Consider the following 24407-nt stretch of genomic DNA (forward strand, 5'->3'; position numbering starts at 1 on the left):
TTCCATGCTTCCTTGTCTTCAGTTTAGCAACATAGCCATTCGGTTCCACAACACATTCCAGGTATTGCAATGTTTGGCCACCGTAAAAAACTATTACTAGCGTTAGTATGCGAGTCCATTTCTTTTTGGCTTTGTTGAACTCATGTTAATTTTTTTGCATAGAGGGAAGCTCAATTGATTTATGCTTTATAGCTAAAAAGAAACCATTTCCAAAACTTGAGCACCTTTACAACAGTGTGACCATGTCCTTATCAGTGTATATATATATATATATATATATATATATATATATATATATATACTAGCTGCATTACCCGTGTTCGGGAACAGATTTACGTAAAGCAATAGTTTTATTGAGAGTTGTCTTTCATACCGTAAAACAACTCCAAATATGCAATCTACTGAAACTTTTGTGCTGATCTGACTGCATACACATATGCAGTTGTACATGTCAATAATGTTGGAGAGCCCATTGGAGATATGCAATGTGTTTTACAGCTAGTCTACAATGCATCAGTCTCCAACTACTCAAATCGGCATTGTCCTAATTTTGTACAAAGAACTGATAATGAAATTGACATTGCTAGGCAAATTGACGCTCTTCAAACTGGCAGTATGGAAAAGTTTTACATATTTTAAGAAATTCTAGAAAATATTTTGCTGTTGCACTGCTTAGCTATCGCCAGCTTTTATTGAATTGAGACTTCTGCATGCTTGAAACACTAATCATGACTCACCAGTTCTTCGTCTATAGCCTGTGTTTTGACATGGTATATACAAACTGTGCAGCAGTAATGCGGTTGTTGATAAAATTTATTATCAATAAAATCTACTATATAAACTACATATATGGCCTCTCGCCTTTTCAACGTAAGGCATTACATCTGGAGCATTTTTTGACATTCGTCCCATAAAAAATTCAACCCTATACTGTGTTGCATGACTGTAATCAAGCGCGAAGTTTTCTGTCCATACACGGCGCCTGGTAGCAGCTGCTGTAGTTAGTGCATCTCGCTGTTGTCGCCGTTTCATCCGCTCCGAAAATTCAGCTCGGTGAGCAGCTGTTGTAGCTAGTGCATCATGTTCTTGTCGCCGCTGCATCCACTCGGAGGTTTCTGCACGTCTGGCCGATGTAGCGGCTGCTCTGAGCCGTTTGAGTTACTGCTGGGGTCGGTCTAGTAGTCTCTGCACTTCTAGCGGCTGCAGCATCTATTCTGGCCTGCTCTCGATGTACCCGTGTTTGTTCGGCAGTTTCTGCTCTTCTAGCAGCAGCAGTTCCGTTTCGTTGTGGGCGTAGCTGCGTTTGCTCTGCAGTTTCTGCTCGTCTTGCTGCTGCTTCGCAAATTCGATCTCTCTTTACGGGAATCAATCTGTTTTTGCGTTTGGGCAATATGCTTTTTGGAAGGCATTGTACTGCTTCAAGCATTTCTAACATTGAATGAGATGGTGTGCTTTTTGTAATATACGCCGCTCGCTTTCTTCTCACCGCTGCCTATCGCCAGGCTCGGAGTGCCCGTGCAAGTTCTGTAGTTTCTGTAGTTCTCGTAGCTGGAAAAAAAAGTAAAAGTAACTCAGCTGCGGAAGGAAATGAACATGTTTATTATCACAAACAGTGGCAAATCCAACGTTTTCAACCCTTTCACTGAAGTAGACTCCCTCATGCGTTTTCTATGGTCGACCGCCATAGACACATTTTTGCGACTTTCCCAGCAATTGCTAGTAACTGAATTTTATTATTCATTGATAACATAACCAACGATTTTTAAAACTTGTATGAAGTGACAGTGTTGTCCAAAGATTTCTCTATAAAACTAGCCTAAAATTTAATTTTAAATCTTTGTTTGAGAATTTCCAACTTAACCACTTCGGGTGCATGCACCGCTATAGCGGCTTCGAGTATATTCTGCTCAAGTTCATTAGCCAGTTTTTAGGCTTTGCGTAGCTGCATTACTCATCCATCTATATTTAGAGCCTGCTTACAGTTACACTCTATCTACAAAGCTAAGCATGACCTTCAGACATGTTTGCAGACATCGGACTGGTCAAACAGCTATGGTCAAATGAAAGAATTTCGAGTAATTTGGGTTCAAAGTTCAACATCTAGATCAGTTAGTAACAACGCGTAGTAGTTAGTAGTTGATGCTATAGGCTTCAATTCAGCGATAGAAATGACAGACTTCCAGTAGAGCGGTGAGGAAGATAAGTTAACAGCTATGGAAGAGACTGTAGATTGCATTGCATACACAGTATGTTTTAATTGTTTGTTATTATATATAGTTTTATACATTTTCATGCTACCCTTATTAGTCAAAAATGTTCGTAGAACACGAATTTTAATAAAACCGCTATTTCATGCTACTTTCAATATTTATTATTTTTAATTTTTGAAATAAAGATAATACGATCAGATACAGAATTTTCTTTGCTTTCCAAAAGTATAGGTGTTCTATGTAAAAATGTGAGTGCTTCTACGGTTAAAATGACTTTTGTTGACCCATGTCATAATCTGTAGAGCATCATGATTTAATTGTACCTGAACGCGAAATTGGATTATGCAATTGTAGCCGAAGTGGCTAAAAACAACTATTTTTGTGCAAGTTTTGAAAATGCCATCGAGTTAGAAAACAATTACTTATGTTTATGACATAGCTGATTCAGATTTTTGTGATTACACATATAATTAAAATAGCAATAGCAATAACATAGCAATAACATAGTAAATAGCAGTAACATACAACAATACTAACCTTTTCGATGTAGAAATTTAGTAGGTAAAACGCAGTAGCAGTACCCGTGCAAGTTCTGTAGTAGCTGTAGTACTCGTAGCTGGAAAAGAATAAAAGTAACTCAGAACGAAGTGAACATGTTTACTATCACAAACAGTGGCAAATCCAACGTTTTTAACCCTTTCACTGAAGTAGACTCATTTATGCGTTTTCTATGGTCGACCGCCGTAGACACATTTTGCAATTTTACCAGCAATTGCTAGTAACTGAATTTTATTATTCGTTGATAACATAACCAACGGTCTTTAAGACTTTTATAGTAGTGATAGTGTTGTCCAAAGATTTCTCTATAAAATTAGCCTAAAACTTAATTTTAAATCTTCGTTCGAGAATTTCTAACTTAAAAACGAAGATTTTTTGTGCGAGTTCATTAAATGCGTCCGAGTTAAAAAAACAAATAACTACTTATGTTGATGACACATGACAGATAATTAAAATGCACAAAATATAGATACAACGATTTTTTGTATAGCAGTGCTTGTTAACATGTTGGCAAAATGAAATATATAACCAAAACAAACAGTATAGATGGAGTTTGAAATTGAAAAAAATATCGTATACATATTAAGCAATATCGCCAAAATGGCTGGCAGTAGGCCGATAGCTAAATTTGTACACGGACGCAAGTGAAAGGTTTATGTAGTGGAAGTGTGGCAATTCATAGACAATACAACATTGATTAAGAAATACCTACCTTTTTTTATGTAGAAATGTAGTAGGTGAGAACTGCGTTTTCCCGTGACCGCAAGAAATCAACGTTCGTGTGACTTTCTCATTACACCTTGGCAGTAAATATTAATCGCATGTAAATTACTATTCATTAATCTATTTTATTTAATGATTAGTACATTTGTATAGCTGTATAGGCTGCCGAACTCAGAACGGTGCTATTCCACACGGCCGCAATTTAGCTGTTCCGAACGCACCAATGTCGTTGGGCGCCGTAAAGAGGCGCGCTAACCAGATATGACGTGCTCTGTGTAAACTATGAATAGGTTATGTATAGTAGAAGCGTGTAGTAACCGGAGAATCCCGTTACCGCGCCCTAAATACCTAGTAGCGGCTAATAGTCGGAAAAGTACGGTACTCTATAAGGCGGACACTCACACACACACACACACACAACGATTGCCGTTTATATAGTAGATATATATATATATATATATATATATATATATATATATATATATATATATATATACATATATATGCATATATATATACATATATATACATATATATACATATATATACATATATATATATACATGTATATATATACATATATATATACATATATATATATATATATATATATACATGTATATATATACATATACATATACATGTATATATATATACATATATACATGTATATATATATATACATATACATATACATATACACATATACATATATATACATATATACATATATACATATATATATATACAATGAAGTGAATAAAGCTAAGAACTTATCTAAAGCTTTACATTGCTTGTACTATTTGCAGTCAGCATCAATAGAAACTATTTTCTAGAGGCTAGGTTCTTTATTAATGTATGGTAATAAACTTCCACTGCTTATGAGACATTTAAATTACTATGACAATTCAATCCATAAAAACAATCCCACATATGGTCCCAAAAACTTCGTGTTATTTGAAGAAAAAGAACTTGAGGGATTGAACTTGGAAACAGTAAATAGCTGATTGCTATAACTCATTATTATAATCATTCAGTATTTAATATTTTCGCTTTAAAATAAGTTTATATAATTACTTGTACACTTTTTATATTTTTTGTCTAGATTTTTGAAAAGCAAATAGTCATAAAATAGTTTGAATACATTCACAAACAAACAGGTCGTGCAATGTGAATAACAGATAACAAAGATAAGCAGACCTTTAAACTTTATCATATTCTATTAAAAGCTTTCTGAACTTGTTTAGCACTTTCTTTTTACTCACTTGAGTTTAAATTTTACCAGTTTACTAACATATCTTTAGTTAGAAAAATAATCAAAGAAGCCGAGGTTGAGATGTAAAATTTTATCAAAGCATAAGGACTGCTTAATTTGGTTTTGCACACTTTGTGACTAATAATGATTGCACACAAGGTTGTGGAAATAAATGCTAAAGTACTATTGTTGCAAGACCAATAACCTTTCACGAGCAAACAATATTTAGATACAGTTATTTACCTAATAAGCTGTTCCCGTCAGCAGATATGAACTCAAAATGGGAAACCCAACAAGTTTAGCCCAAAACGCTGACATAAACTCACTTTTTGTTTCAATATAAATAATGCATTTACCAAACCTTACTCACAGTAATGCATGTATTAGCTAACGTAATTTATGAGCCAAAAATGTGCAGATTTTGTAGCGGAAACTAAAGCAAAACCGACTACTACTGCTTTACGTAGCTTTGAAAAGTTGCCTATATCTTCCAAAGGATTAAAACTGGCTCAGCAAAGCCCAGGATTTTTTTCTCCAAATACCAGTTTAGTTAAACCCACCAAACATATATATTTCAATCCCTAAAGAAAAGTTGCCTCCGACAAATAGGCAAATTGCAGGTTTTGGTTAGGAGCTATTCAGGCAACCATATAGATATGATTTTTTTAGAATATACAATTGAGCAGAAGAAAGTCTAACTACTTTCACATACAATATTTTAAAACATGAGTAACTATGTTTTATCATATTTTTAGGGATATAAATTTATATTTTTTGTCTATATATAAAAACTTTTAAAATATTAAATACATGCATGCAATTAATTGAATAAGTGTGCTATCAGATTTAAAGTATCTAAAATGTCAACTTTGTAAGACATCTTGAACAAAAAGCCATCTCCAAGACTTTAGGCATGTTCAATATACACGTACATGTAGACCTTGAAACTCAGAATATAGCCTGAAGCCAAAGCGGTCTATTAATGGGGCTCTTATTAATCAACAGTCTTTGATATTCCGATTTTTTAGATGTGTGATAAACAGCTAAGATAAAGCCCATACTCACCAGGTCTATTAGAGTAGAATTTATTTGCAATAAATATCAACTAAAACTCAGTGCCTAGCAACTATTAGTATAAGTCAGAAAAGGTGACAAGTCAAACATAACGATCATATGCATCAAGTAATCACATTATATCCACTTTTCAAGGTTTCTTTTTGCTGTGTGCGTGTGTGCGTGCGTGTGTCTGTGCGTGCGTGCCTGTGTGTGTGCGTGTGTGTGTGTGTGTGTGCGTGCGTGCGTGGGTGCGTGTGTGCGTGTGTGTGTGGGTGTGCGTGGGTGCGTGTGTGCGTGGGTGCGTGTGTGCGTGGGTGCGTGTGTGCGTGTGTGCGTGGGTGCGTGTGTGTGTGGGTGCGTGTGTGTGTGTGTGCGTGTGTGCGTGTGTGCGTGTGTGCGTGTGTGCGGGTGCGTGTGTGTGCATGTGTGTGCGTTTGTGCGTGTGTGTGCGTGTGTGCATGGGTACGTGTGTCTGTGCGTGCGTCTGTGCGTGTGTCTGTGCGTGCGTCTGTGCGTGTGTGCATGTGTGCATGTGTGCATGTGTGCATGTGTGCATGTGTGCATGTGTGCGTACGTCTGTGCGTGTCTGTGCGTGTCTGTGCGTGTCTGTGCGTGTCTGTGCGTGTCTGTGCGTGTCTGTGCGTGTCTGTGCGTGTCTGTGCGTGTCTGTGCGTGTCTGTGCGTGTCTGTGCGTGTCTGTGCGTGTCTGTGCGTGTCTGTGCGTGTCTGTGCGTGTCTGTGCGTGTCTGTGCGTGTCTGTGCGTGCGTGCGTGTGTGTAGATGTCTAATGATTTCCGTCAAGGATATTCAGATGGGTCTTTCAAGCAGCACCTTACCCCATGTCTTCAGCTTCTACAAACACAACTAACTATGAAGTGTTGAGGTCACTCGTCAAACTCTACAACCTCAACATCAATTCATATTTAAAAACAACATTGAAAAAGGTAAATTTTGTGCTCAAATACTGATAATCTATTTAGCGATAAGTAAGCTATTATTGCAAATAAAGTTTAAAACAAGCCCTAACAATGTGATTAAGCTCATCAGTTCACCAGTTGATCACCAGATCAACTTGGGACACTAATTTAAAACAAAATTAGCCACTGTAAATTTTGGTAATATAAATTAAAACCAAAATAAAAATACAAACTGTTTTTTAGTAGAATAAGGTATAGATTTTCAATCAAAATAATTTTGTATCATTTTCTAAATGCTCGATAAATTAAAATTTACAAAGTTAACCCATACCACCTTATAACATCTCAAAAAAAAAGAAGCCAGCTGGTCTCAAATAAAACGGCCTTTAATACATGGTCACTGAAACATAAATCACTAACTCATCATAGCATATAAACTGATGCCTTTTCCAATTAAAGTCAATTTTCTGTGAAACTGAGGCCGTCACTTTCGGACAGTAGACATAGTAAAATGCTGAGGCTCACCTTTTGGAAAGGCTATCATAGTTTGGAACACAAAAACCTATTGCAGCCAAAAGTTTTACTTTGGTTGAGTTACGTATCAAATGTAGTGATGCATTTTACAAGCATTTTAGCCAACTGACTTCTGTTTACTATAAAAAATTTGAAGAATGTTTTAAAAACCGAATGAAATGTCGCTCAAGTTGTAAACTATGATCCTGTGGCTAACAAGATGCAACAAACAGCCTGATGGAAGTAAATTGGAAGTTTTTCTACAAACATTAGGCTTTAAATATGGAGTTTCAAGTTTGACTCCTGTGAAGAGAAAACAAAGACATTTTTACTAATCATTGATCCTCTTGAACATGTTTTTAAAACTTCCAGGTAAACATTAGACTATCAGTCACGGGTAATTAACTAAATAAGAACTAACATTAAAATACTCACCTTTCTTCAATACTTTTCCTTATCAATCACTTCACATCAGCAATAGAGTTTCTGAAATACAAAGTTCAATAAAAACTAGCCACAAAATACCTCAATTGTGTTTGAGAACTGGTCAGGTGATCAAGAGAACAGAACAGACAAAGTGATTAAGGTTTAGCATGGCTTTCAAAAAGCTTTGATCTGTGTAGCAGTTAAAATGAAACAGATTGAACTTACCGGCTATCCAGTTAAAATCCATTTGTACCTCACCCTGCTCAAAACAACTTGAACACCTGCACACCTGTCTGATGATGAGCTCATATGTATATATATACAAACAGAAGTGTGAGTAAAGCAAGAAGCTTATCTAAAACTTTAAGCTGTGTGTATTGTTTGTAACCAGCTTAACTTATCCGCTAATCATTATGTCTCTAACAATATTTGTAGCTTTTATGTTTTGTGAAATTTAATTTGGAATTAGTGACTTTAGGAAGGCAAAATAGTATTGAAGTCCAGGTATATATGTTTTTATCCTAACATAAAGAACATTGCTTAGAGAAAACTGTAAAACAAGCGAAAGGGTTGTCATTAACTAATGATCATATAACTCTGAACGTACTATCATAGTTTTTAACATAAAAACACTTTTTGAAGTTTATTTTCAATTATATTTCTCAGTTGCATTGGATTTTTATGAAACTTTAGAAACTCTTTCTTTGCATTTGCTGTGGACTACTGTATATAAATATAATAATATAATAACTTTTATCACAACGATAACGACTAGTGACATCATCTCAAACATATTTTTCTTTTGAGCGTTCAGTGTAGGCCTATATATAATAGTTTTTAAAATCTTCTTATATACATTACATTAATTAGATAAATGTGTTTTCAGATTTAAAAATTTCAAAAATGTCAATTTTCTAATGATATGGGTCGCGATCTCGGTAAGTGGGGTTAAGTCGCACGTATTGAATTTGCGTTATAGCGATCGCAAGTTAGTGAACTCAATTCCACGTGCATTTGTTGTGTTTTGAAAACTACATTTATTTAGGCCAATCAAGAATGCTCTTTCAAAATCTGAACTCTGTTTAACGAACAGAAGCTTAAAACAGCCTAAATTTGCCTCGCGAAGCCGTTGCTATGCAAACCGGAAATAGTAAAACATGGCGTCGCAAAAGTCGAACGAGCGTTTTTTTTTCATCGACTCGAGTGTTAATAAAGAAATAAATGATACCTTCGAAGAATACTTTGGCAATGTAACTGATACAGAATCATCTGATGAAGAGGAAGGTTTTGATGTGGATGATGTTTCATGTCCGATCGATGCTGAAGATAATTATGAAAAGGTAATTGCACGGTTAGAAGAGCAAGAAGCCGTTAGAGTTCAGACTGCGTTAGGAAATTTCCTTCACGAAAGTGAACTTCACGCTGGTAATGAAAATGTTAACCTTCCTAACCACTCTCTTTTTTGTAAATGTTCCTGTAAGTTGGGACCAGAAGGCTCCAAGTGTTTACTTCAATTTGATAACAATGAAATCAGTCTCTGTAGATATGCTTGCTCTGAGCTATCCACTACTGAGTTGGACATTGCTATCTTAGCAAAGATTGAATGTGGATTTCATGCTAGTGAGCACACAGTTTCGACCAAAAGAGCTAGTAATCTACTTAGACAGAAAGCTAGAACTGAATATAAGCACTATAATAAGCCAGTATGCAGACATATGTTTGCATATATGCACACTATACGTGTCAACACGCTGGACAAGATGGTAAAGCACTACAAGTCGGTCCGGTCAATCATTCCAAGGAAGCTAAATCGCGGAAGCAAAACAAAAATCACATATGAACAGTCCGTATGCTTTCAAAGATTCATGACAAATTTCCTGCAACAGCACAGTTTAGTGCTACCTGGTAGATTGAACGGAATATCTAGAGAAGCTACGGAAGTGTTGCCTTCACACATGACTAAAAAATATGTCTACAGCAAATATTGTGAAGCAAACTCTAATGCTGAATTTTTAAAAGTCAGCATCTCTAGTTTTAAACGACTGTGGAAGTTGCTGTTCCCTGGAGTACACTGCTGTAAACCAATGTCAGATCTGTGCTGGACTTGTCAGCGGAACAACACCTTTATTTACCAGTAAGTATACTAAGGTTTGCTACTATAGTCTAATGTTTGATGTAGCTAAATCTTGAATTATCTTTATACAAGACTCTTTAGTGTGCTTCTATACAATAATTTAATTTTCAGTCTGTGCTATGATTTAATAATCAATTGTTTTCATATCAGTTTTTTTTCTTGTAAAAGGTTTGATATTGTTTATCGTAGAAGTACATCTAAATCTGATGAGGAAAAACACGCAGTCTTGAAGCAACAGGAAGATCATCTAGCAGTTGCCTCCCAGGCTAGATTACATTACAGAGATATGATAGCTAAAGCTAAATCAAAAAAATGCATGCACATTTCATTTGATATGGCGCAGCAAGTGCATTATCCATCAAATCCATTACAGCCAGGACCTGTATACTTTAAGACACCAAGAAAGTGTGCAATATTTGGAATCACAGATGAATCCCTACCCCGTCAGACAAACTACCTAGTTGACGAGGCGATTAGCATAGGCAAAGGATGCAACAGTGTGATATCCTATCTGCATCACTACTTGGAGACACACCAGTCTGACGAAGCTAAAAACTCCCTGATCATACACGCAGATAATTGCGCAGGACAAAATAAAAATAATTACATGCTTATGTACCTGGCTTGGAGAGTGGCTAAAGGCTGTCATCATAGAGTCGAGTTAAATTTTATGATAGCGGGACACACAAAGTTTGGGCCTGATCTCTTTTTTGGAATATTCAAAAGAAGATACCGGAAAGAGTTTGTTTCGTCATTAGATGAAATAAAACACTGTATTGAGAGATCTTCTACTCTTAATTTGGGAGTTCTTGTAGGCTCACAAGATGGAAAAGTCCTTGTGCCTACGTATGATTGGAGTTCATACCTACAAACTTACTACAGAAAAATTCCAGGAATCAAAACAGCACATCAGTTTGTATTTGATAGAAAATCACCAGAAAATGTAACAATTAGACAATTCAGCAATTCAACCCTCAGCGCTACTCAATCCTTCAATATAAAACCAATCGATAACTCCATGCCTGACCAGCTGATGCCACTTGGATTGCCAGTTGATCGACACCATATTATGGTGAACATAATGCTATGTCTAAGACTCTAGGCATGTGAAATATACATGTTGACCTTGACACTCAGAATATAGCCTAAAGCTAAAGCATCTATTCATTGGACTCTTATTACACCAACAGTCTTTAATATTCTTACTTATTAGTTGTTTAATAAACAGTTAAGATAAAGGTCATATTTTCCCGGACTATCCGGGTAAAACTTATCTGCAATAAAAATTAACTGAAACTCGGTGCCTTGCAACTATATATGACAAAAAAACTGACATGTAACAAATATTGATCATATACATCAAATAATCACACTATAGCCAGTGGGAAAGGTTTATTTATGAATAAGCTTCATTTGTATGTGCACATGGATGAAGAGCCTTAAAATACTGATATTTGTTTTACTTACTGCAATATGGCCTCCATGATCTTACACAAATTTTTTTAAATCCTATTCAATGGCAAAGGAACTGAGACTTCTTTGAAAAAGACTTTTTAACAATAAAAATCACAAAGTTCTCTTTCTACCTAAATTCTAAATAATCCGGAACCCTAATCATTATATCATGAGTGATGGTTTCTATGTTTTTAACCTTTGATATTTTTGGTAAATTTCAGCCTTACCTTAAAGCTTTTAAGGTAAATTTTTAAGGCATTCTTGACAATGTTTTAAATAGGTTTTCCTTCATCAGTTCGAATGACATTTTGATTAAACAGAACACTAATGACGTGATTAACCCATTTAATCAAAAGTTTTCTATGGCTGTCAATGAACTAGCACCTCTTAAAACTAGAAAGATCAAGTCAGAATCTCTACCTATCTGGCTTGACAAAGAAGTACAGCAAAATATAAAGTTGAGAGAAAAACTGAAAGCTGCAAAGAATGGACTGCTTACAAAAAGCAGCGCAATTTTGTCACAGATATCATTAAAAGAAAAAAACAAAATGTATCGACGAACTTGCTAAACAGTCAAAGCTTGGTGATGCGCGTAAGCTTTGGCAAGCTTTGAATGTAAAAAATAAGAAACCTCAAGGCTGTGACACTTGTTTGTCAGCTTCAGAACTTAACTCACATGTTGTGTCTATTGCAAGTAAAGTTTCAAATTCAGTTTTACAGTCATCTAATCCTTATTTGTCTTGTCAAAACACTGATTTGAAGAACACATTTAATGAGTTTCCAAAATTAACTCCTCATGATATTGTAAAAAATATCAATAACATACCTAAATCCAAAGCCTCAGGCATAGACAATACTTTTGTAAAAATGATAAAAGCAACTTTTCCATTCATTGTACCTACATGTATTGTCACTGATATGTTTAACGGAATATTGATTGATGGCTGTTTTCCTTCAGCATGGAAACATGCACGAGATACTCCATTGTTTAAAGGAGGAGATAATAGCAACCCATTAAATTTCTGCCCTACATTTCAGTACGCCCTATTTTATCTAAAGTTTTTGAAAAGCACTTAAATATCCACATCTACTCGCATTTATCCAAAAATGATATTTTACCCTTATCAATGTAGTCTCAGAAAAAAGTCATTCCTGCACTGATGCTGTTCATAAACTAATATCAGACTGTTTGGATTTAAAAACTCGAGGTAGGAAGATTTGCTTGATGTTTTTGGATTTCAGCAAAGCTTTTGACTGCGTCAATCACAAAATATTACATCATAAACTAGAACTTGCTGGTTTTAAAAATAAATTGTTGCAAATACTTCAATCCTATTTTTACCAAAGGCGCCAAAAGGTCGTCTTGATTGACAATGAATCATTGACACAAAAAATAGATGTTGGTGTTCTACAGGGGTCACTTATTGCGCCAGTATTATTTTTAATATATAAAAATGATCTTCTTAGACTTATTCCAAAAGGCTTTGCCTACGCCGATGATACTGTTTTGTAAGTTATCACAAAGATGTGCAGCTTCTTGAGGCAAACTGCAATCTCATCATGCAAATTCTCAGCAACTGATGTACCTCAAATCATATGACAATCAATTTACAAAAATCACGCTTTCTTCTTTATAATACTGATGAAAACCTTCGAAACAGCTTTACTCTTAAGTTTAACAGTGAATCCATCACCTGTAGACAAGAGACAAAATTGTTAGGATTTGTTTTGACAGATCGACTCTCTTGGAATAATCATGTCGACACTATTTGTAGTAAGGTCACGAAGTCATTGACTCTGCTCCAGTTTTGCAGGCCATACATGAACTCAAAATCCGCTATTGCATTTTGTTATCAGTTTATAGTTTGCCATATTATTTATGGTATCCACATTTATTATAATCTACAGTAGCTCCAAGATATGTCACTATGGATTTATTTTTGTTGCAAAAAAAAGTATGCCGACTCATTGCAAATTTACATCATATTCCTGCATATACTATTCCAACAAATGATCTTTCTAAATCTCTGCGTCTTTTTACTCTGCCTATGCTAAATATTTATTTTGCTTCAATTCAATGTTTCAAGATTTTTCATGGTTTGTCTCCTCAATTTTTACATGACAATTACAGGTTCTCAACTCATTTCAACTTACGTGATGTGAACAAATTGCATACAATCACTAACAATTATTTAGAAAATATCATTGCCAGCTGTTTTTAAAATCTTCCACCAAATATCCGTTCTCTTAGCAGAGAAAGGCATTTTAAACACCATTTGTCAGACTACTTATTCAATTTTAAAGGCTAACTGTTGCTTTTTTCCCCTTTTTTGTTTTACTGTTGTTATAAGGCCTAATTTGAAAAACATTTATATTTGTGAAATGAAATTATTGCCAGTAAAGTAATACTGTAAATATATATATATATATATATATATATATAAAACTGCTCATCAGAAAAATCAGTTTAGAAATCATTGATCTACCATTTATTTAAATACCTTAATTATTCCATAATTTCTGAACACAAAATGAACGTTTCCAAAGTCGTCATCTTGACTGATCGTTTTTCTGTTTAAAAACATTTTGTTTTGTATAAGTTCTTCTTACCATTTTGATTTATTAAAAAAATATTTATTAAAAATATCAAATATCTAACTGAATGGTATTATTATTAATTCATTAGCCACTAAGATTCACTCACTTGATGTTACCCATTAGATCCGTCAGCTTGTCTGTACTGTGACTAAGGTTTTAATGGGCTGGAATTGTCAGAACACAATGAGAAATTTGCATCATACTCAGAACAGTAAACGATATTAATAATAGAGACAGATATGTCTATTTTGGTCAGCAGCCAGGGTCCTAAAAAAATATATCACCAGAAAGCGGGTCATCAGAAAATTTTTGTTTGGCCAACTTTAGACCATCTATTGTTAATACTACACAGAAAAAAACATGGAAATTTCTTATCTTCAACTGAAAGGCCATCAAGTTTCACAGTAGAAAAACTTTGAAACTACTTATGTACCATTTATTTAAATGCTTTGTTTTATATTTCCTGAACACAAATGAATGTTTACATATTCTCCATTTTGATTGATTGTCTTTGTTTAAAAACATTATATTTTGTATAAATTCTTCCTACCATTTAATTTCATTAAATATCCAACTAACTGGTATTATATTACCATTGCATTGAAATGTGTATCCTCTACTTTAGATTGACTCCTTGCTATAATTTCTGCAAAATTTCTCTAACATCAGCATCTAAGTGAGTAAGCATGGCTATTGTAACACTACCTTTTTAGTGCCAAGGTCTACATGTATATTTAACATGCTTAAAGTCTGCGAGGTAGCCTTTGTTCAACATATCCTTAAAAAGTCAACAGTGTAGAGGCTCTAAACCTGATAACACATTTTTTAATTTGCAAAAGAGGACGTTTCTATATATATATATATATATATATATACAATAAAGTATAGGCTAAAAGTCAGCATAAAGTGCTCGATACTAAAGTAGAGCTTACTATAAATTTGGTAAGAAATTTATTAAAATTTGACTAAGCAAAAAATTACTAAAAGTTTCGTATTACACAAAAGGTGTGTAACACTCATCAGATAAAATGCTTAGTGAGGACTATACACAAGATTCTGCATTAGCTGGTAAGCTGAAATAAAAGCTCAGGTATTCAAAGCTAGATGGATATCTATTATGTAATGCTATTTCGTAAAAGGTGTTTCTTAGCATGTCTACATGTAGATATTAGTTCACTACGTTTGTTAAGAGTTGCCTTCTCAGGTCTGTAAATGATGAAATATTTTTCTAATGTACATAATCTGCAATTTCCGGTGCTTTTAGAGTATGGCTTGGCGTGTGATAAAATCTTCCAGGCTATGTTGTAGTCAGCGCCGCTTTCCTTGAGTTCCCATATGTGGCTGCTTAGCTCGGTAGAGTAGCGTTTAGAAATGTCCTTGAATGTGGATTTGTGAAGGTTATATCTAGTTTTGAAGCTGTTTTCGGTTAGCCCTACATATGTGGCTGCAGGTTTATTGTTATCGGTGGTTGTTACGCTTGCCTGGTATATCACTGATTTTGCTAGGCAATTGTCTGGTAACGGGCAGGTGTTCTTATTCCTGCAATTGCAGCCAGGATTAGTTGTCAGGAAAGCGGCGCTGACTACAACATAGCCTGGAAGATTTTATCACACGCCAAGCCATACTCTAAAAGCACCGGAAATTGCAGATTATGTACATTAGAAAAATATTTCATCATTTACAGACCTGAGAAGGCAACTCTTAACAAACGTAGTGAACTAATATCTACATGTAGACATGCTAAGAAACACCTTTTACGAAATAGCATTACATAATAGATCTTATCTATCTAGCTTTTAATACCTGAGCTTTTATTTCAGCTTACCAGCTAATGCAGAATCTTGTGTATAGTCCTCACTAAGCATTTTATCTGATGAGTGTTACACACCTTTTGTGTAATACGAAATTTTTAGTAATTTTTTGCTTAGTCAAATTTTAATAAATTTCTTACCAAATTTATATATATATATATATCTATATATATATATATTTCAATGTAGTGTGTTAAAGCTGCCAAATAGTGCTCAATGAGTATTAACAGAGAAGCCAAAAAGATCGCTACAACTCTCGACATAGACGACAGAATTAATGGCATGTCCCAACGAGACGCATTTATCACATTGAAAGACCACAAAACCAACTTCAAAGAGAACCCTGCATGTAGATTAATAAACCCTGCTAAATCAAACATCGGATGCATAAGCAAAGCAATTCTCGACCGCATAAACTGTAACATCAGCAAGAGTCTAAACATCAACCAGTGGAAAAACACCGCAGAAGTCATTACCTGGTTCAAGAATATCCAGAACAGAGATAGAGCTATCTTTATAGAGTTTGACGTAGTCAATTTCTACCCCTCTATCTCAGCCGAACTCCTCCAATCAGCATTGAAATTTGCATCAAACTACGATAACATTACACCTGAGGACACAGACATCATCATGCACACCAAACAATCAGTATTATTCAACGGAAATACAACGTGGGGCAAAAAGGGAGAAAACTCCCATTTTGACGTGACAATGGGGAGTTACGACGGAGCAGAAACGTGCGAATTAATTGGCTCATTCTTACTACACGAGATCAGTAAAAAGCACAGCATCAACCTAGGACTGTATAGAGATGACGGTTTAGCAGTAACAGGATCTACACCCCGCCGAGCCGAAAAAATAAAAAAAGACCTCTGCCTTATTTTCAAGAAGCCCGGACTAAACATCACAGCCGAAACCAACAAAAAAGTGACACACTTCCTAGACGTCACCTTCGACCTAACAACTGGGAAATACTCACCGTACAACAAACCCAATAACATCCCGTCATACATCCACACTCAATCCAACCACCCACCCTGCATTATAAAGCAGCTACCTCAAGCAATCAACCACCGACTATCAGCAATCTCATCCGATGCTAATGAGTTCAACCGAGCAGCACCACCGTACCAGCAGGCATTGACAACAAGCGGATATACACACCAGCTGACATTCACACCCCATGAGACCACTACACCAACTAAACAACACAGGCGACGAAGAAAAATCACATGGTTCAACCCACCATATAGCAGAAACGTGGCAAATAACATCGGTCAGACATTCATCAAAATATTAAATAAATCTTTTCCGAGCAATCACCCTCTAAGAAAGCTATTTAATAGAAACAACACAAAGATTGGCTACAGCTGCATGCCTACCATCAAACAAACCATCACCAATCACAATAAGAAGCTTTTGAACAACGCCTCGACGCACCCAGCAAACAACAAAACATGCAACTGTCGCGCAACAAATGAATGCCCTCTCAAGGGAAACTGTCTTAGCAAGTCGCTCATTTACCAAGCAGTAGTCACCGCAGACGACGGTAGCAAACCTACAGAAGGTTATATTGGCCTCACAGAAAATACCTTTAAGACACGATTCAGCGGCCACATATCATCTTTCAGGCACCAGGACAAGCAATCTGCCACAGAGCTTAGTAACTACATCTGGCAGCTAAAAGGCCTGAACACACCGTATACAATTAAATGGAAAATCGTTCAACATGCAAGGCCATACGACCCAGCCAGCAAGCGTTGTAACCTGTGCATATCAGAAAAGTACATCATCCTCACAAAACCAGAAATGAGCTCACTCAAAAAGCGTAACGAGCTAGCTTCCACATGCCGACATTCTGCTAAATACACACTACGAAATGCAATTACATAGCTATCAGTCGTTATAGTAATTACACCTCTCTAACATATATAACTCAGTTGGACCAAAACAATTTTATCTGATGATTGTCTGCGTAACAGACATGAAACTAATAGTAATGAAGTTGTTTTTATCTAAGGTTTTACATGAATAAATTTTTCTATATATGTATATATATATATATATATATATATATATAGAAACGTCCTCTTTTGCAAATTAAAAAATGTGTTATCAGGTTTAGAGCCTCTACACTGTTGACTTTTTAAGGATATGTTGAACAAAGGCTACCTCGGAGACTTTAAGCATGTTAAATATACATGTAGACCTTGGCACTAAAAAGGTAGTGTTACAAAAGCCATGCTTACTCACTTAGATGGCAGGAAGTCAACTCTCATGGGTAATGGGATTTGTGTCCCTTGCCCAAGCTCTGAGCTGCACTGATGAGGCTTCAATAGCCAAAACAGTACTATCTGTAGCATGAGTATATATATATATATATATATATATATATATATATATATATATATATATATATATATATATATATATATATATCTATATATATATATTATGTGACTTCCCACTATGTGACTGCCATGCCGACAGGAGTAACTTGCATTGGAGTTGTCTCTCTTTAGAATCATATCATCAGTAAATAATTGAGGAAGTTCAGGATAGCCATACAGCTTTATAAATTATAGGTATTTCATGCAAAACAAGCCGAATGCTACAAGTCTGCATGTATATAACTTATACTGTAATATTTCTATTTACTGTACCACAACACACTCTTTTTAAGTTATAATCCAGCTCATTTTATGAAACTCTTACTGGCTTGACAGATGAGGTCACACCCTGTTCCTTCTCACAACTTTGAAAAGCGCAGCATATAATTGCTTCTCCTCCCAGTTTGTGATGACCTTGCGAACGGGAGTCACTGGCCATAACATTGTCAGTCTTTAGAATTATGTCATCAGAAAATAGTTGAGGAATCTTAGGACGGTCATGCAGTTTGTTAAATAGATCATGCAAAACTCAAAAAATTTGACAGCACGTTGAAAATTAAAGTAAAGATAAAAAGTCTGATTGTTCCATATTTTTAAACTTTTATTATTAGGAAACTTCTCTTGAAAACCAATATAAAACCCTTATGAGAATTATGTGTGTTCTTATGGATTAACTCATCATGATCAGCAACATGTCACCATACAAAAGTGGACAATAAAGCTTTAAGCTCAAGAACATAGAGTAACTTTAAGCTGACTACTAACAATACAAGCAGTGTAAAGCTTTAGATAAGCTCCTAGCTTTATTCACTACTGTTCATATATATACTGATAAAGTCACCTTCAGAAAATTGAGACAGTGCTCATATTCCTTGGATCAGATTGAGTTATAGACGGAATTCAACCGGGTAGATGGTAAGTTGAATCTCTTTGTTTTCAACAGTTAAATGGATAGAGACACAACCACTATTTTGTAACTGAATGTTTTGTATTTTTTAAAGATATATACGGGTTAATTAACAACGTATTTTTCAATTCTTTAGAAACTCTTTCTGGTGTACAGTAAGTAAAGGAGGAGGAGGAGGAGAAGAGTATGGAGGTGAGTGGGTCTTTAGTTAATCAGCTACAGTTTCTTCTGCTTGTGTCAGCAAACTCTAGGCATGTGGTCAACATTAGCAAAACTATCTTAGAGTGAACCGACAGTTTCAATTGGCTCCTTGCATTGGCTAAGCAAGCATATGCATTAAATATACGGTTGGGATATAAACATTCTTTCAGCATTTGCATGTTCGCGTTTCTATACAAAAAATCATAGTCAAACCTTTATCTACTATTGGCATTGAAATATTAAATGTATCTTGTGAAAGCTAGAAGATAAGTGTGGTAAGTTGAGCTATTTTAATATGTAATTTAGTATAACAGTCATGAGTGTTTGTTGTAGATGCGTGGGCTGAAGAACTAGTATATTGTGATGCCTGAAAGACCCATCTAATGATCTTTGGCAGATACGTCAAATTAGACTCGTCTGCCTTACAACCTTCTATAATTCAACAGTTCTATAGCTTTACTATTATGTTCTATATTTACACACATTTCTTGCATCACACTATACAGTATTTTCAGCCAAATTGGAGTCAATAAACCAGCAAAGAGTTTATGGGTTGTCAGCGTGCTCAATTAAGTAACCAAATCAAAACCAATACTATTTTTAATACTGTTATGTTTCTGCACAGAAGCAATCAAATAGAGTATTAAAGTAGAGAAATGTGGTTTATTGCACTCTCCAGAGACAACTGATTTGATAACAGAAAACCCAAGTATTTATATGTTTGGTCATAGAAAAGCTTTGTAAAAAGCTACAAGCATTATTAATAGCTATAATGAGACAGTACTATATAATATTAGCTTGTATAAAGCTTTAGCTAATAAGCATAATGTTTGTTGGCAAAGTACCAATAATACTTGGCACTTGCATGACACCTCCTCACTAAGCTAAAGGTTCTTTCTGGTTCTCTTAGACCTTCGGGGTTTGTCTCTGCTATACTCATCTCCATCAGGTAGACGAGGGTTGCGTGGTCTTCTTCTAGACGGAGGTTGCTCTGTTACAGTTGTAGGGGCTGGTAGTTGCAGTTTTGTCTCCTCTGTTATATCAGGTTTATCTCCAGGGTCTTGATCTTCTTCTGTTGAGTATCTTGGTCTGAGTTGTTCAACATGTCTTCTCCAAGTATGTCCCTTTGGTACCACTTTGACATTGAGACTACGAGTTCCATATATCTTAGTAACAATGGCTGGAACCCATCTAGGTTGTCTGTTGCGTCTAGGTCCATGATACACAAGGCATAGCATGGTGCTCCAAGATTGTAGCTGTGTATCTTGCTAACTGTCTTTTCTGCAGATCGGTTGACTTCTCTGGATTGATGAAACTGTGCTATGTGTGCGGGTGATGGCAATAGGGTGTCAATCTTGCATCTCATCTGTCTTCCATTCAGCAGCTGACTGGGAGAGTATCCTGTAGGAAGTGGTGTCCTTCTATAGTGCATCAGGAACTGTTGTAGTGCAGATTTAGGTGGGAGTGACGATTTCTTCATGGCTTGTTTGAAGGATTGTACTAGTATTTCAGCTGCGCCATTTGTAGCTGGATGGTAGGGTGCTCCAGTGAGGTGAACAATGCTTCTCTCTTGACACCACTGCTGAAACTCTCCTGAGGTGAAGCTGGTAGCATTGTCAGTGACTATGGCGTGAGGGTATCCAAAGTGTGCGAATATCTCCTCTAAGATGTCTGTGGTAGCTCTGGTAGAAGTAGATGAAGTCCTGTGTATGCATGGATACTTTGAGTAGGCATCTATCATCACTAGCCATTGGCTGCCCATGAAGTTTACTGCATGATCTAAGTGAAGACGACTTCATGGCTTCTCAGGTAGCATCCAGGGATGTATAGGATACTTCTGTGGAAGCTTCTGGTGTTCCGCACAGGCAGTGCACTGTCGGCTTGTCTCCTCTATATCAGAGTCAATGCGAGGCCAATAGACAGCAGTTCGAGCTAGCTTCTTCATTCTTTCCATTCCAAAGTGTCCAAGGTGAAGGATCTTTAATACTTCCTGTTGTAACTTGACAGGAATGACTACTCTGTTGCCATATAGAAGACAACCTTCAGTGATAGAAAGTGAATCTGAGATCTTGTGGAAGAGTGACAGCTGAGTCTCCTTCATCTCTTTGTTACCAGGCCATCCTTCTGCTGTGTAGCGCATTACTGTGGCTAGTGTTGGGTCTTTCTTTGTCTCCTTTGCTAGAACATTGTAGTCTGTAGAGTTGAGCTGTTGTCCAATAGTGTGAATAGTGCATACTGTATCAACATCATCCTCATCTTCTCTTGCATCAAACTCTTTATCAGGTCCAACTGGCAGTCTTGAGAGGACATCTGCATTTTGATGATGCTGGGTAGATCTGTATTCTATGGTGTAGTCATACTGATTTAGTACCAGTGCCCATCTTGCTAGTCTGTTGGCTGCTAGAGCTGGAACTCCTTTGGTAGGTCCTAGAAGTGTGAGAAGAGGTCTGTGGTCAGTTACCAAGATAAACCGTCGACCATACAGGTACTGGTGATACTTCTTTAGAGCAAATATGATTGAGAGAGCTTCTTTTTGTATTTGTCCATATTTCCTCTGTGTGCTGGTCAGGGTTTTTGAAACATTGGCTATTGGTCTCTCACTTCCATCAGGATAACGATGAAATAGTACAGCTCCCAGTCCAGTTTCTGAAGCATCACATGAGATTCCAATGTCAAGATCTGTGTTGAAGTGTGCTAAGACACTATCAGTTGATAGCATATCTTTCAGTTTGTTGAAGCTCTTTTCTTGTTCAGTGCCCCACTTCCAGGTCTCTCCTTTGCGTGTCAGTTTATGCAATGGTCCTGTGAGTTGTGACAGATTGGGTATGAACTTGCTGTAGAATTGTGTAGCTCCTAAGAAAGATCTTAGCTGAGTTAAGTCTGTTGGGACTGGCATCTGTTGTACTGCATCTGCCTTCTTTCCTTTAGTGATTCCCTTTGAAGTGAGTTTGTGTCCCAGATACTCTACTGTCGGTTGAGCAAAACAGCACTTGTCTTTTCTACATCTGAGCCCTCTTTCTTCTAATCTTTGAAGAAGTCGACGTAAGTTTTGTAGATGGCTCTCTGCATTGGCTCCACTCACTAGTATATCATCTAGGTATACTGCTACTCCTGGGAGGTCTTGTGTCAGTTGCTCCATGATTTCTTGAAAATACCCTGGTGCTGAGCTTATGCCAAAGGGCAACCTCTTCTGTAGTAGTACTCCTCGGTGTGTTGATAGTGCTAGTCGTCGTTGACTTTCTGGTGCCAACAATATTTGATTGTAGGCATCTGCTAAATCAATCTTTGTGTAGCAATAGCCTCCACCTAGTTTTCTGATTAGATCTTCTGGTAGTGGGATAGGTTTCCTATGTGTTTCTAGCTGATTATTGATAGTCTTGGAGTAGTCTCCACATACTCTGATCTTCCCTGCAGCTTGACCTGTTGTAGATTTGCGTACAGGTACAACTGGTGTTCCATACTGGTTGAATTGAGTTGGTTCCCATATGCCTTTAGCTACACCTGCTTCGTATGCTTGGTTGAGCTCTTCTGTCAAGGCAATAGGAACTGGTCTGGGTCGGCAGAAGACTGGCTTTGTTGAAGGTTTGAAGTTTATCTCTAGTTCAAAGTTCTTGAGACATCCTAGCTCGTCTTTGAATATTTCTGGAAATTCTTTGCACATCTCCTTACACTTGATTTGTAACCTCCCATCTGGCTGGTTCTCTGTGATTGTTGATACAAGGTTCTGTTGTAGCTTGTCATCAATAGAGATGCCTAGTTGCTGTATAGCAGTTCTTCCTAGTAGGTTGAGATCTTGTACAGCACTAATCACAAATGGTAGTCTGACTTCTTTCTGTGCATCCAATTGGGCAGTTAGCTCACATCTGCCAAGCGTCTCTATGAGATGTCCTGAGGCTGATTTGTAGTTAACTGTAGTAGGTTTTAGGTTTGGCTTTCCTAGCTTCTCCCATATTGATGTACAGATGAAGTTGTCACAAGCTCCAGTGTCCAGTTCAAGTGTGAAGTTGTCTCCCTCCAGTTTGATGTTTTCAGCAAGTTTCACCATCTTGGTTGATGTGCATTCTATCATCTTTACTGGTTTTCCTGCTGCAGATGATTTCTTTTTCTTGCATGCTCTTTCTATGTGACCTTGTTTAGAACAAAAGTTGCAGGTGGCTGCTTTGAATCTGCAGTCATCCGCTGTATGGTTAGTTCGGTCACATCTGTAGCATAGCTTTCCTTCCTTCTGCTTGTCAGGTGTAGAGTTGTTTTTCTGGAGTGGTTTGTATCTTGATTTCTGTTGAGCAACCTTGTTGACTTTAGACGAGTTTCCATAAACTGTCTCTTTGGCAACTTTAGCTGCTTCTTCTGTTTCCTGTGCTACCTGTATAGCTTTGTTGAAGTTGAGTTCATTGTCCTTGACCTTGAAGAGAGATTTGAGAACTGCTTCATTGTTTACAGAGCAGATAAATCTTGTTCTGAGAGCCTCATCTAATGGATCTGTAATGTCTATGAAGGCACATGTAGTTGCATCTTGACGAATTCTGGCAGCTAACTCTTGAATAGTTTCTCCAGGTTTCCTCTGCATGTCACTCCAATACTTGTAACGCTATCTAACAATGATGCGCTTAGGGTCATACTGGTCTTTGAGAAATTCCAGTATTTCATCCATGTTGAGGTCGTTGATCTGCTTGGGTGTTGAAAGCTGAGCTGCCATATTACTAAGCTGCTTGTAGAGTGTAGGCTGTTGGTTGGTGAGAAAAGTGCCAGCAATCTTGTCTTGATGAATAGAATTTGCTGCAATGAAGGTGTTGAATCTGTCTATGTAATCTGTTAGTAGCTCTGCTGTTGGGTCAAAACCTGGGAAGGCTGGAACAGCGGTTGCAGCTGTTTCTTGTTTCCGTTGTAGGTTTTGTAGTAGTAGCTCCATCAGTTTCTTATTCTCCTCCATTCTTTCATCTTGCTGACGTCTGTATTCCTCTTGTTGCTGCTTGAACTCCTCATGCTGCTGTTGTCTATGCTCTTCTTGCTGACGTCTGTATTCCTCTTGCTGCTGTCTCTGGTCCTCCTGCTGCTTCTGCATTAGCTTGATCAGGTCTGCTACTTCTGCCATTGTAGTGGTGCAATTTTGAACAGTTATTCTTGTAATAAACTAGAACTCTTTGTATCGATTCTATCAATGATAAAATCTGAACAAAACTCTTTGTAACTGTTCAAAAGAGAAATCCTTGTCGCCAATTAGCTTCTGTTATGTTTCTGCACAGAAGCAATCAA

At 36.7% G+C, this 24407-nt stretch overlaps 1 long non-coding RNA gene across 1 annotated transcript in view; it reads left to right on the forward strand.

The window, feature by feature from the left end:
* Window positions 1-24407, forward strand: part of LOC137396895 (uncharacterized) — a 150083-nt gene that overhangs the window by 73822 nt on the left and 51854 nt on the right. The window contains exon 3 of the long non-coding RNA XR_010978646.1: window positions 19122-19145. This is a non-coding gene — a long non-coding RNA (uncharacterized lncRNA). The remainder of the gene's footprint in view (window positions 1-19121; window positions 19146-24407) is intronic.

The sequence above is a fragment of the Watersipora subatra genome, chromosome 5 (genome assembly GCF_963576615.1).
Source record: "Watersipora subatra chromosome 5, tzWatSuba1.1, whole genome shotgun sequence".
NCBI lineage: Eukaryota > Metazoa > Bryozoa > Gymnolaemata > Cheilostomatida > Watersiporidae > Watersipora > Watersipora subatra.